A 13,095-nucleotide genomic window follows, 5' to 3' on the forward strand; every position below is an offset into this window, starting at 1 on the left:
CCGGGTCATGTTTTTTTTTTTTTTTTTTTTTCTCATACTTTTGGGATTTTGACGACAGGTCCCGGGTCATCGTTTTTTTTTTTTTTTTCATACTTTCCTATCATGGTTAAAAAGCAAAAGATATTCTTTAAACTGATGGCAGTTAAGCTCCATCCACAAAGAAATTGAGTTCAAGTCCCGGGTCATGTTTTTTTTTTTTTTTTTTTTTCATACTTTTGGGATTTTGACGACAGGTCCCGGGTCATCGTTTTTTTTTTTTTTTTCATACTGTCCTATCATTGTTAAAAGGCAAAAGATATTCTTTAAACTGATGGCAGTTAAGCTCCATCCACAAAGAAATTGAGTTCAAGTCCCGGGTCATGTTTTTTTTTTTTTCATACTTTTGGGATTTTGACGACAGGTCCCGGGTCATCGTTTGTTGTTGTTTTTTCATACTTTCCTATCATTGTTAAAAGGCAAAAGATATTCTTTAAACTGATGGCAGTTAAGCTCCATCCACAAAGAAATTGAGTTCAAGTCCCGGGTCATGTTTTTTTTTTTTTTTTTTTCTCATACTTTTGGGATTTTGACGACAGGTCCCGGGTCATCGTTTTTTTTTTTTTTTTTCATACTTTCCTATCATGGTTAAAAAGCAAAAGATATTCTTTAAACTGATGGCAGTTAAGCTCCATCCACAAAGAAATTGAGTTCAAGTCCCGGGTCATGTTTTTTTTTTTCACACTTTTGGGATTTTGACGGCAGGTCCCGGGTCATCGTTTTTTTTTTTTTTTTCATACTTTCCTATCATTGTTAAAAGGCAAAAGATATTCTTTAAACTGATGGCAGTTAAGCTCCATCCACAAAGAAATTGAGTTCAAGTCCCGGGTCATGTTTTTTTTTTTTTCATACTTTTGGGATTTTGACGACAGGTCCCGGGTCATCGTTTTTTTTTTTTTTTTTTTTTTTTTTCATACTTTCCTATCATTGTTAAAAGGCAAAAGATATTCTTTAAACTGATGGCAGTTAAGCTCCATCCACAAAGAAATTGAGTTCAAGTCCCGGGTCATGTTTTTTTTTTTTCATACTTTTGGGATTTTGACGACAGGTCCCGGGTCATCGTTTTTTTTTTTTTTTTTTTTTTTTTTTTCATACTTTCCTATCATTGTTAAAAGGCAAAAGATATTCTTTAAACTGATGGCAGTTAAGCTCCATCCACAAAGAAATTGAGTTCAAGTCCCGGGTCATGTTTTTTTTTTTTCATACTTTTGGGATTTTGACGACAGGTCCCGGGTCATCGTTTTTTTTTTTTTTTTTCATACTTTCCTATCATTGTTAAAAGGCAAAAGATATTCTTTAAACTGATGGCAGTTAAGCTCCGTCCACAAAGAAATTGAGTTCAAGTCCCGGGTCATGTTTTTTTTTTTTTTTTTTTTTTTTTTCTTCATACTTTTGGGATTTTGACGACAGGTCCCGGGTCATCGTTTTTTTTTTTTTTTCATACTTTCCTATCATTGTTAAAAGGCAAAAGATATTCTTTAAACTGATGGCAGTTAAGCTCCATCCACAAAGAAATTGAGTTCAAGTCCCGGGTCATGTTTTTTTATTTATTTTTTTTTCATACTTTTGGGATTTTGACGACAGGTCCCGGGTCATCGTTTTTTTTTTTTTTTCATACTTTCCTATCATTGTTAAAAGGCAAAATATATTCTTTAAACTGATGGCAGTTAAGCTCCATCCACAAAGAAATTGAGTTCAAGTCCCGGGTCATGTTTTTTTGTTTTTGTTTTTTTCATACTTTTGGGATTTTGACGACAGGTCCCGGGTCATCGTTTTTTTTTTTTTTCATACTTTCCTATCATGGTTAAAAAGCAAAAGATATTTTTTAAACTGATGGCAGTTAAGCTCCATCCACAAAGAAATTGAGTTCAAGTCCCGGGTCATGTTTTTTTTTTTTTTTTTTTTCTCATACTTTTGGGATTTTGACGACAGGTCCCGGGTCATCGTTTTTTTTTTTTTTTCATACTTTCCTATCATGGTTAAAAAGCAAAAGATATTCTTTAAACTGATGGCAGTTAAGCTCCATCCACAAAGAAATTGAGTTCAAGTCCCGGGTCATGTTTTTTTTTTTTTTTTTTTCTCATACTTTTGGGATTTTGACGACAGGTCCCGGGTCATCGTTTTTTTTTTTTTTTCATACTTTCCTATCATTGTTAAAAGGCAAAAGATATTCTTTAAACTGATGGCAGTTAAGCTCCATCCACAAAGAAATTGAGTTCAAGTCCCGGGTCATGTTTTTTTTTTTTTCATACTTTTGGGATTTTGACGACAGGTCCCGGGTCATCGTTTTTTTTTTTTTTTTTTTTTTTTTTTCATACTTTCCTATCATTGTTAAAAGGCAAAAGATATTCTTTAAACTGATGGCAGTTAAGCTCCATCCACAAAGAAATTGAGTTCAAGTCCTGGGTCATGTTTTTTTTTTTTCATACTTTTGGGATTTTGACGACAGGTCCCGGGTCATCGTTTTTTTTTTTTTTTTTTTTTTTTTTTTTTTCATACTTTCCTATCATTGTTAAAAGGCAAAAGATATTCTTTAAACTGATGGCAGTTAAGCTCCATCCACAAAGAAATTGAGTTCAAGTCCCGGGTCATGTTTTTTTTTTTTCATACTTTTGGGATTTTGACGACAGGTCCCGGGTCATCGTTTTTTTTTTTTTTTTCATACTTTCCTATCATTGTTAAAAGGCAAAAGATATTCTTTAAACTGATGGCAGTTAAGCTCCGTCCACAAAGAAATTGAGTTCAAGTCCCGGGTCATGTTTTTTTTTTTTTTTTTTTTTTTTTTCATACTTTTGGGATTTTGACGACAGGTCCCGGGTCATCGTTTTTTTTTTTTTTTCATACTTTCCTATCATGGTTAAAAGGCAAAAGATATTCTTTAAACTGATGGCAGTTAAGCTCCATCCACAAAGAAATTGAGTTCAAGTCCCGGGTCATGGTTTTTTTTTTTTCATACTTTTGGGATTTTGACGACAGGTCCCGGGTCATCGTTTGTTGTTTTTTTTTCATACTTTCCTATCATTGTTAAAAGGCAAAAGATATTCTTTAAACTGATGGCAGTTAAGCTCCATCCACAAAGAAATTGAGTTCAAGTCCCGGGTCATGTTTTTTTTTTTCATACTTTTGGGATTTTGACGACAGGTCCCGGGTCATCATTTTTTTTTTTTTTTTTTTTTTTCATACTTTCCTATCATTGTTAAAAGGCAAAAGATATTCTTTAAACTGATGGCAGTTAAGCTCCATCCAAAAAAAAATTGAGTTCAAGTCCCGGGTCATGTTTTTTTTTTTTCATACTTTTGGGATTTTGACGACAGGTCCCGGGTCATCGTTTTTTTTTTTTTTTCATACTTTCCTATCATTGTTAAAAGACAAAAGATATTCTTTAAACTGATGGCAGTTAAGCTCCATCCACACAGAAATTGAGTTCAAGTCCCGGGTCATGTTTTTTTTTTTTTTTTTTTTTTTTCATACTTTTGGGATTTTGACGACAGGTCCCGGGTCATCGTTTTTTTTTTTTTTTTTTTTTTTCATACTTTCCTATCATTGTTAAAAGGCAAAAGATATTCTTTAAACTGATGGCAGTTAAGCTCCATCCACAAAGAAATTGAGTTCAAGTCCCGGGTCATGTTTTTTTTTTTTTTTTTTTTCTCATACTTTTGGGATTTTGACGACAGGTCCCGGGTCATCGTTTTTTTTTTATTTATTTTTTTTATACTTTCCTATCATGGTTAAAAAGCAAAAGATATTCTTTAAACTGATGGCAGTTAAGCTCCATCCACAAAGAAATTGAGTTCAAGTCCCGGGTCATGTTTTTTTTTTTCATACTTTTGGGATTTTGACGACAGGTCCCGGGTCATCGTTTTTTTTTTTTTTTTTTTTTTTTTTTTTTATACTTTCCTATCATTGTTAAAAGGCAAAAGATATTCTTTAAACTGATGGCAGTTAAGCTCCATCCACAAAGAAATTGAGTTCAAGTCCCGGGTCATGTTTTTTTGTTTTGTTTTTTTCATACTTTTGGGATTTTGAAGACAGGTCCCGGGTCATCGTTTTTTTTTTTTTTTCATACTTTCCTATCATTGTTAAAAGGCAAAATATATTATTTAAACTGATGGCAGTTAAGCTCCATCCACAAAGAAATTGAGAACAAGTCCCGGGTCATGTTTTTTTTTTTTCATACTTTTGGGATTTTGAAGACAGGTCCCGGGTCATCGTTTTTTTTTTTTTTTCATACTTTCCTATCATTGTTAAAAGGCAAAATATATTATTTAAACTGATGGCAGTTAAGCTCCATCCACAAAGAAATTGAGTTCAAGTCCCGGGTCATGTTTTTTTTTTTTTTTTTTTTCATACTTTTGGGATTTTGACGACAGGTCCCGGGTCATCGTTTTTTTTATTTATTTTTTTTTTTTTATACTTTCCTATCATTGTTAAAAGGCAAAAGATATTCTTTAAACTGATGGCAGTTAAGCTCCATCCACAAAGAAATTGAGTTCAAGTCCCGGGTCATGTTTTTTTTTTTTTCATACTTTTGGGATTTTGACGACAGGTCCCGGGTCATCGTTTTTTTTTTTTTTTTTCATACTTTCCTATCATTGTTAAAAGGCAAAAGATATTCTTTAAACTGATGGCAGTTAAGCTCCGTCCACAAAGAAATTGAGTTCAAGTCCCGGGTCATGTTTTTTTTTTTTTTTTTTTTTCATACTTTTGGGATTTTGACGACAAGTCCCGGGTCATGTTTTTTTTTTTTTTTTTTTTTTCATACTTTTGGGATTTTGACGACAGGTCCCGGGTCATCGTTTTTTTTTTTTTTTTTCATACTTTCCTATCATGGTTAAAAGGCAAAAGATATTCTTTAAACTGATGGCAGTTAAGCTCCATCCACAAAAAAATTGAGTTCAAGTCCCGGGTCATGTTTTTTTTTTTTTTTTTTCATACTTTTGGGATTTTGACGACAGGTCCCGGGTCATCGTTTTTTTTCATACTTTCCTATCATTGTTAAAAGGCAAAAGATATTCTTTAAACTGATGGCAGTTAAGCTCCATCCACAAAGAAATTGAGTTCAAGTCCCGGGTCATGTTTTTTTTTTTCATAATTTTGGGATTTTGACGACAGGTCCCGGGTCATCGTTTTTTTTTTTTTTTTCATACTTTCCTATCATTGTTAAAAGGCAAAAGATATTCTTTAAACTGATGGCAGTTAAGCTCCATCCACAAAGAAATTGAGTTCAAGTCCCGGGTCATGTTTTTTTTTTTTTCATACTTTTGGGATTTTGACGACAGGTCCCGGGTCATCGTTTTTTTTATTTATTTTTTTTTTTTTATACTTTCCTATCATTGTTAAAAGGCAAAAGATATTCTTTAAACTGATGGCAGTTAAGCTCCATCCACAAAGAAATTGAGTTCAAGTCCCGGGTCATGTTTTTTTTTTTTTCATACTTTTGGGATTTTGACGACAGGTCCCGGGTCATCGTTTTTTTTTTTTTTTCATACTTTCCTATCATTGTTAAAAGGCAAAAGATATTCTTTAAACTGATGGCAGTTAAGCTCCATCCACAAAGAAATTGAGTTCAAGTCCCGGGTCATGTTTTTTTTTTTTTTTTTTTTTCATACTTTTGGGATTTTGACGACAGGTCCCGGGTCATCGTTTTTTTTCATATTTTCCTATCATTGTTAAAAGGCAAAAGATATTCTTTAAACTGATGGCAGTTAAGCTCCATCCACAAAGAAATTGAGTTCAAGTCCCGGGTCATGTTTTTTTTTTTCATAATTTTGGGATTTTGACGACAGGTCCCGGGTCATCGTTTTTTTTTTTTTTTTCATACTTTCCTATCATTGTTAAAAGGCAAAAGATATTCTTTAAACTGATGGCAGTTAAGCTCCATCCACAAAGAAATTGAGTTCAAGTCCCGGGTCATGGTTTTTTTTTTTTCATACTTTTGGGATTTTGACGACAGGTCCCGGGTCATCGTTTTTTTTTTTTTTTTTTTTTTTTTTATACTTTCCTATCATTGTTAAAAGGCAAAAGATATTCTTTAAACTGATGGCAGTTAAGCTCCATCCACAAAGAAATTGAGTTCAAGTCCCGGGTCATGTTTTTTTTTTTTTCATACTTTTGGGATTTTGACGACAGGTCCCGGGTCATCGTTTTTTTTTTTTTTTCATACTTTCCTATCATTGTTAAAAGGCAAAAGATATTCTTTAAACTGATGGCAGTTAAGCTCCATCCACAAAGAAATTGAGTTCAAGTCCCGGGTCATGTTTTTTTATTTATTTTTTTTTCATACTTTTGGGATTTTGACGACAGGTCCTGGGTCATCGTTTTTTTTTTTTTTTTCATACTTTCCTATCATGGTTAAAAGGCAAAAGATATTCTTTAAACTGATGGCAGTTAAGCTCCATCCACAAAAAAATTGAGTTCAAGTCCCGGGTCATGTTTTTTTTTTTTTTTTTTTATACTTTTGGGATTTTGACGACAGGTCCCGGGTCATCGTTTTTTTTCATACTTTCCTATCATTGTTAAAAGGCAAAAGATATTCTTTAAACTGATGGCAGTTAAGCTCCATCCACAAAGAAATTGAGTTCAAGTCCCGGGTCATGTTTTTTTTTTTTTCATACTTTTGGGATTTTGACGACAGGTCCCGGGTCATCGTTTTTTTTTTTTTTTCATACTTTCCTATCATTGTTAAAAGGCAAAAGATATTCTTTAAACTGATGGCAGTTAAGCTCCATCCACAAAGAAATTGAGTTCAAGTCCCGGGTCATGGTTTTTTTTTTCATACTTTTGGGATTTTGACGACAGGTCCCGGGTCATCGTTTTTTTTTTTTTTTTCATACTTTCCTATCATGGTTAAAAAGCAAAAGATATTCTTTAAACTGATGGCAGTTAAGCTCCATCCACAAAGAAATTGAGTTCAAGTCCCGGGTCATGTTTTTTTTTTTTCATACTTTTGGGATTTTGACGACAGGTCCCGGGTCATCGTTTTTTTTTTTTTTCATACTTTCCTATCATTGTTAAAAGGCAAAAGATATTCTTTAAACTGATGGCAGTTAAGCTCCATCCACAAAGAAATTGAGTTCAAGTCCCGGGTCATGTTTTTTTTTTTTCATACTTTTGGGATTTTGACGACAGGTCCCGGGTCATCGTTTTTTTTTTTTTCATACTTTCCTATCATTGTTAAAAGGCAAAAGATATTCTTTAAACTGATGGCAGTTAAGCTCCATCCACAAAGAAATTAAGTTCAAGTCCCGGGTCATGTTTTTTTTTTTTCATACTTTTGGGATTTTGACGACAGGTCCCGGGTCATCGTTTTTTTTTTTTTTTTCATACTTTCCTATCATTGTTAAAAGGCAAAAGATATTCTTTAAACTGATGGCAGTTAAGCTCCATCCACAAAGAAATTGAGTTCAAGTCCCGGGTCATGTTTTTTTTTTTTTTTTTTTTTTTCATACTTTTGGGATTTTGACGACAGGTCCCGGGTCATCGTTTTTTTTTTTTTTTCATACTTTCCTATCATGGTTAAAAAGCAAAAGATATTCTTTAAACTGATGGCAGTTAAGCTCCATCCACAAAGAAATTGAGTTCAAGTCCCGGGTCATGTTTTTTTTTTTTCATACTTTTGGGATTTTGACGACAGGTCCCGGGTCATCGTTTTTTTTTTTTTTTTCATACTTTCCTATCATTGTTAAAAGGCAAAAGATATTCTTTAAACTGATGGCAGTTAAGCTCCATCCACAAAGAAATTGAGTTCAAGTCCCGGGTCATGTTTTTTTTTTTTCATACTTTTGGGATTTTGACGACAGGTCCCGGGTCATCGTTTTTTTTTTTTTCATACTTTCCTATCATTGTTAAAAGGCAAAAGATATTCTTTAAACTGATGGCAGTTAAGCTCCATCCACAAAGAAATTAAGTTCAAGTCCCGGGTCATGTTTTTTTTTTTTTTTTTTTCTCATACTTTTGGGATTTTGACGACAGGTCCCGGGTCATCGTTTTTTTTTTTTTTTCATACTTTCCTATCATGGTTAAAAAGCAAAATATATTCTTTAAACTGATGGCAGTTAAGCTCCATCCACAAAAAAATTGAGTTCAAGTCCCGGGTCATGTTTTTTTTTTTTTTTTTTTTCTCATACTTTTGGGATTTTGACGACAGGTCCCGGGTCATCGTTTTTTTTTTTTTTTTTTTTTTTCATACTTTCCTATCATTGTTAAAAGGCAAAAGATATTCTTTAAACTGATGGCAGTTAAGCTCCATCCAAAAAAAAATTGAGTTCAAGTCCCGGGTCATGTTTTTTTTTTTTCATACTTTTGGGATTTTGACGACAGGTCCCGGGTCATCATTTTTTTTTTTTTTTTTTTTTTTCATACTTTCCTATCATTGTTAAAAGGCAAAAGATATTCTTTAAACTGATGGCAGTTAAGCTCCATCCAAAAAAAAATTGAGTTCAAGTCCCGGGTCATGTTTTTTTTTTTTCATACTTTTGGGATTTTGACGACAGGTCCCGGGTCATCGTTTTTTTTTTTTTTTCATACTTTCCTATCATTGTTAAAAGGCAAAAGATATTCTTTAAACTGATGGCAGTTAAGCTCCATCCACAAAGAAATTGAGTTCAAGTCCCGGGTCATGTTTTTTTATTTATTTTTTTTTCATACTTTTGGGATTTTGACGACAGGTCCTGGGTCATCGTTTTTTTTTTTTTTTTCATACTTTCCTATCATGGTTAAAAGGCAAAAGATATTCTTTAAACTGATGGCAGTTAAGCTCCATCCACAAAGAAATTGAGTTCAAGTCCCGGGTCATGTTTTTTTTTTTTTCATACTTTTGGGATTTTGACGACAGGTCCCGGGTCATCGGTTTTTTTTTTTTTTCATACTTTCCTATCATTGTTAAAAGGCAAAAGATATTCTTTAAACTGATGGCAGTTAAGCTCCATCCACAAAGAAATTGAGTTCAAGTCCCGGGTCATGTTTTTTTTTTTCATACTTTTGGGATTTTGACGACAGGTCCCGGGTCATCGTTTTTTTTTTTTTTTTATACTTTCCTATCATGGTTAAAAAGCAAAAGATATTCTTTAAACTGATGGCAGTTAAGCTCCATCCACAAAGAAATTGAGTTCAAGTCCCGGGTCATGTTTTTTTATTTATTTTTTTTTCATACTTTTGGGATTTTGACGACAGGTCCTGGGTCATCGTTTTTTTTTTTTTTTTCATACTTTCCTATCATGGTTAAAAGGCAAAAGATATTCTTTAAACTGATGGCAGTTAAGCTCCATCCACAAAAAAATTGAGTTCAAGTCCCGGGTCATGTTTTTTTTTTTTTTTTTTCATACTTTTGGGATTTTGACGACAGGTCCCGGGTCATCGTTTTTTTTCATACTTTCCTATCATTGTTAAAAGGCAAAAGATATTCTTTAAACTGATGGCAGTTAAGCTCCATCCACAAAGAAATTGAGTTCAAGTCCCGGGTCATGTTTTTTTTTTTTTCATACTTTTGGGATTTTGACGACAGGTCCCGGGTCATCGGTTTTTTTTTTTTTTCATACTTTCCTATCATTGTTAAAAGGCAAAAGATATTCTTTAAACTGATGGCAGTTAAGCTCCATCCACAAAGAAATTGAGTTCAAGTCCCGGGTCATGTTTTTTTTTTTCATACTTTTGGGATTTTGACGACAGGTCCCGGGTCATCGTTTTTTTTTTTTTTTTATACTTTCCTATCATGGTTAAAAAGCAAAAGATATTCTTTAAACTGATGGCAGTTAAGCTCCATCCACAAAGAAATTGAGTTCAAGTCCCGGGTCATGTTTTTTTTTTTTTTTTTTTCTCATACTTTTGGGATTTTGACGACAGGTCCCGGGTCATCGTTTTTTTTTTTTTTTCATACTTTCCTATCATTGTTAAAAGGCAAAAGCTATTCTTTAAACTGATGGCAGTTAAGCTCCATCCACAAAGAAATTGAGTTCAAGTCCCGGGTCATGTTTTTTTTTTTTTCATACTTTTGGGATTTTGACGACAGGTCCCGGGTCATCGTTTTTTTTTTTTTTTTGTTGTTTTTTTCATACTTTCCTATCATTGTTAAAAGGCAAAAGATATTCTTTAAACTGATGGCAGTTAAGCTCCATCCACAAAGAAATTGAGTTCAAGTCCCGGGTCATGTTTTTTTTTTTTCATACTTTTGGGATTTTGACGACAGGTCCCGGGTCATCGTTTTTTTTTTTTTTTCATACTTTCCTATCATTGTTAAAAGGCAAAAGATATTCTTTAAACTGATGGCAGTTAAGCTCCATCCACAAAGAAATTGAGTTCAAGTCCCGGGTCATGGTTTTTTTTTTCATACTTTTGGGATTTTGACGACAGGTCCCGGGTCATCGTTTTTTTTTTTTTTTTCATACTTTCCTATCATGGTTAAAAAGCAAAAGATATTCTTTAAACTGATGGCAGTTAAGCTCCATCCACAAAGAAATTGAGTTCAAGTCCCGGGTCATGTTTTTTTTTTTTCATACTTTTGGGATTTTGACGACAGGTCCCGGGTCATCGTTTTTTTTTTTTTTCATACTTTCCTATCATTGTTAAAAGGCAAAAGATATTCTTTAAACTGATGGCAGTTAAGCTCCATCCACAAAGAAATTGAGTTCAAGTCCCGGGTCATGTTTTTTTTTTTTCATACTTTTGGGATTTTGACGACAGGTCCCGGGTCATCGTTTTTTTTTTTTTTCATATTTTCCTATCATTGTTAAAAGGCAAAAGATATTCTTTAAACTGATGGCAGTTAAGCTCCATCCACAAAGAAATTAAGTTCAAGTCCCGGGTCATGTTTTTTTTTTTTCATACTTTTGGGATTTTGACGACAGGTCCCGGGTCATCGTTTTTTTTTTTTTTTTCATACTTTCCTATCATTGTTAAAAGGCAAAAGATATTCTTTAAACTGATGGCAGTTAAGCTCCATCCACAAAGAAATTGAGTTCAAGTCCCGGGTCATGTTTTTTTTTTTTTTTTTTTTTTTCATACTTTTGGGATTTTGACGACAGGTCCCGGGTCATCGTTTTTTTTTTTTTTTCATACTTTCCTATCATGGTTAAAAAGCAAAAGATATTCTTTAAACTGATGGCAGTTAAGCTCCATCCACAAAGAAATTGAGTTCAAGTCCCGGGTCATGTTTTTTTTTTTTCATACTTTTGGGATTTTGACGACAGGTCCCGGGTCATCGTTTTTTTTTTTTTTCATACTTTCCTATCATTGTTAAAAGGCAAAAGATATTCTTTAAACTGATGGCAGTTAAGCTCCATCCACAAAGAAATTGAGTTCAAGTCCCGGGTCATGTTTTTTTTTTTTCATACTTTTGGGATTTTGACGACAGGTCCCGGGTCATCGTTTTTTTTTTTTTCATACTTTCCTATCATTGTTAAAAGGCAAAAGATATTCTTTAAACTGATGGCAGTTAAGCTCCATCCACAAAGAAATTAAGTTCAAGTCCCGGGTCATGTTTTTTTTTTTTTTTTTTTCTCATACTTTTGGGATTTTGACGACAGGTCCCGGGTCATCGTTTTTTTTTTTTTTTCATACTTTCCTATCATGGTTAAAAAGCAAAATATATTCTTTAAACTGATGGCAGTTAAGCTCCATCCACAAAAAAATTGAGTTCAAGTCCCGGGTCATGTTTTTTTTTTTTTTTTTTTTCTCATACTTTGGGGATTTTGACGACAGGTCCCGGGTCATCGTTTTTTTTTTTTTTTTTTTTTTTCATACTTTCCTATCATTGTTAAAAGGCAAAAGATATTCTTTAAACTGATGGCAGTTAAGCTCCATCCAAAAAAAAATTGAGTTCAAGTCCCGGGTCATGTTTTTTTTTTTTCATACTTTTGGGATTTTGACGACAGGTCCCGGGTCATCATTTTTTTTTTTTTTTTTCATACTTTCCTATCATTGTTAAAAAGCAAAAGATATTCTTTAAACTGATGGCAGTTAAGCTCCATCCAAAAAAAAATTGAGTTCAAGTCCCGGGTCATGTTTTTTTTTTTTCATACTTTTGGGATTTTGACGACAGGTCCCGGGTCATCGTTTTTTTTTTTTTTTCATACTTTCCTATCATTGTTAAAAGACAAAAGATATTCTTTAAACTGATGGCAGTTAAGCTCCATCCACAAAGAAATTGAGTTCAAGTCCCGGGTCATGTTTTTTTTTTTTTTTTTTTTTTTTCATACTTTTGGGATTTTGACGACAGGTCCCGGGTCATCGTTTTTTTTTTTTTTTTTTTTTTCATACTTTCCTATCATTGTTAAAAGGCAAAAGATATTCTTTAAACTGATGGCAGTTAAGCTCCATCCACAAAGAAATTGAGTTCAAGTCCCGGGTCATGTTTTTTTTTTTTTTTTTTTTCTCATACTTTTGGGATTTTGACGACAGGTCCCGGGTCATCGTTTTTTTTTTTTTTTTTTTTTTTATACTTTCCTATCATGGTTAAAAAGCAAAAGATATTCTTTAAACTGATGGCAGTTAAGCTCCATCCACAAAGAAATTGAGTTCAAGTCCCGGGTCATGTTTTTTTTTTTTCATACTTTTGGGATTTTGACGACAGGTCCCGGGTCATCGTTTTTTTTTTTTTTTTTTTTTTTTTTTTTTATACTTTCCTATCATTGTTAAAAGGCAAAAGATATTCTTTAAACTGATGGCAGTTAAGCTCCATCCACAAAGAAATTGAGTTCAAGTCCCGGGTCATGTTTTTTTGTTTTGTTTTTTTCATACTTTTGGGATTTTGAAGACAGGTCCCGGGTCATCGTTTTTTTTTTTTTTTCATACTTTCCTATCATTGTTAAAAGGCAAAATATATTATTTAAACTGATGGCAGTTAAGCTCCATCCACAAAGAAATTGAGTTCAAGTCCCGGGTCATGTTTTTTTTTTTTTTTTTTTTCATACTTTTGGGATTTTGACGACAGGTCCCGGGTCATCGTTTTTTTTTTTTTTTTATACTTTCCTATCATGGTTAAAAAGCAAAAGATATTCTTTAAACTGATGGCAGTTAAGCTCCATCCACAAAGAAATTGAGTTCAAGTCCCGGGTCATGGTTTTT

The sequence above is a fragment of the Phoxinus phoxinus genome (genome assembly GCF_949152265.1).
Source record: "Phoxinus phoxinus genome assembly, chromosome: 4".
Lineage (NCBI taxonomy): Eukaryota > Metazoa > Chordata > Actinopteri > Cypriniformes > Leuciscidae > Phoxinus > Phoxinus phoxinus.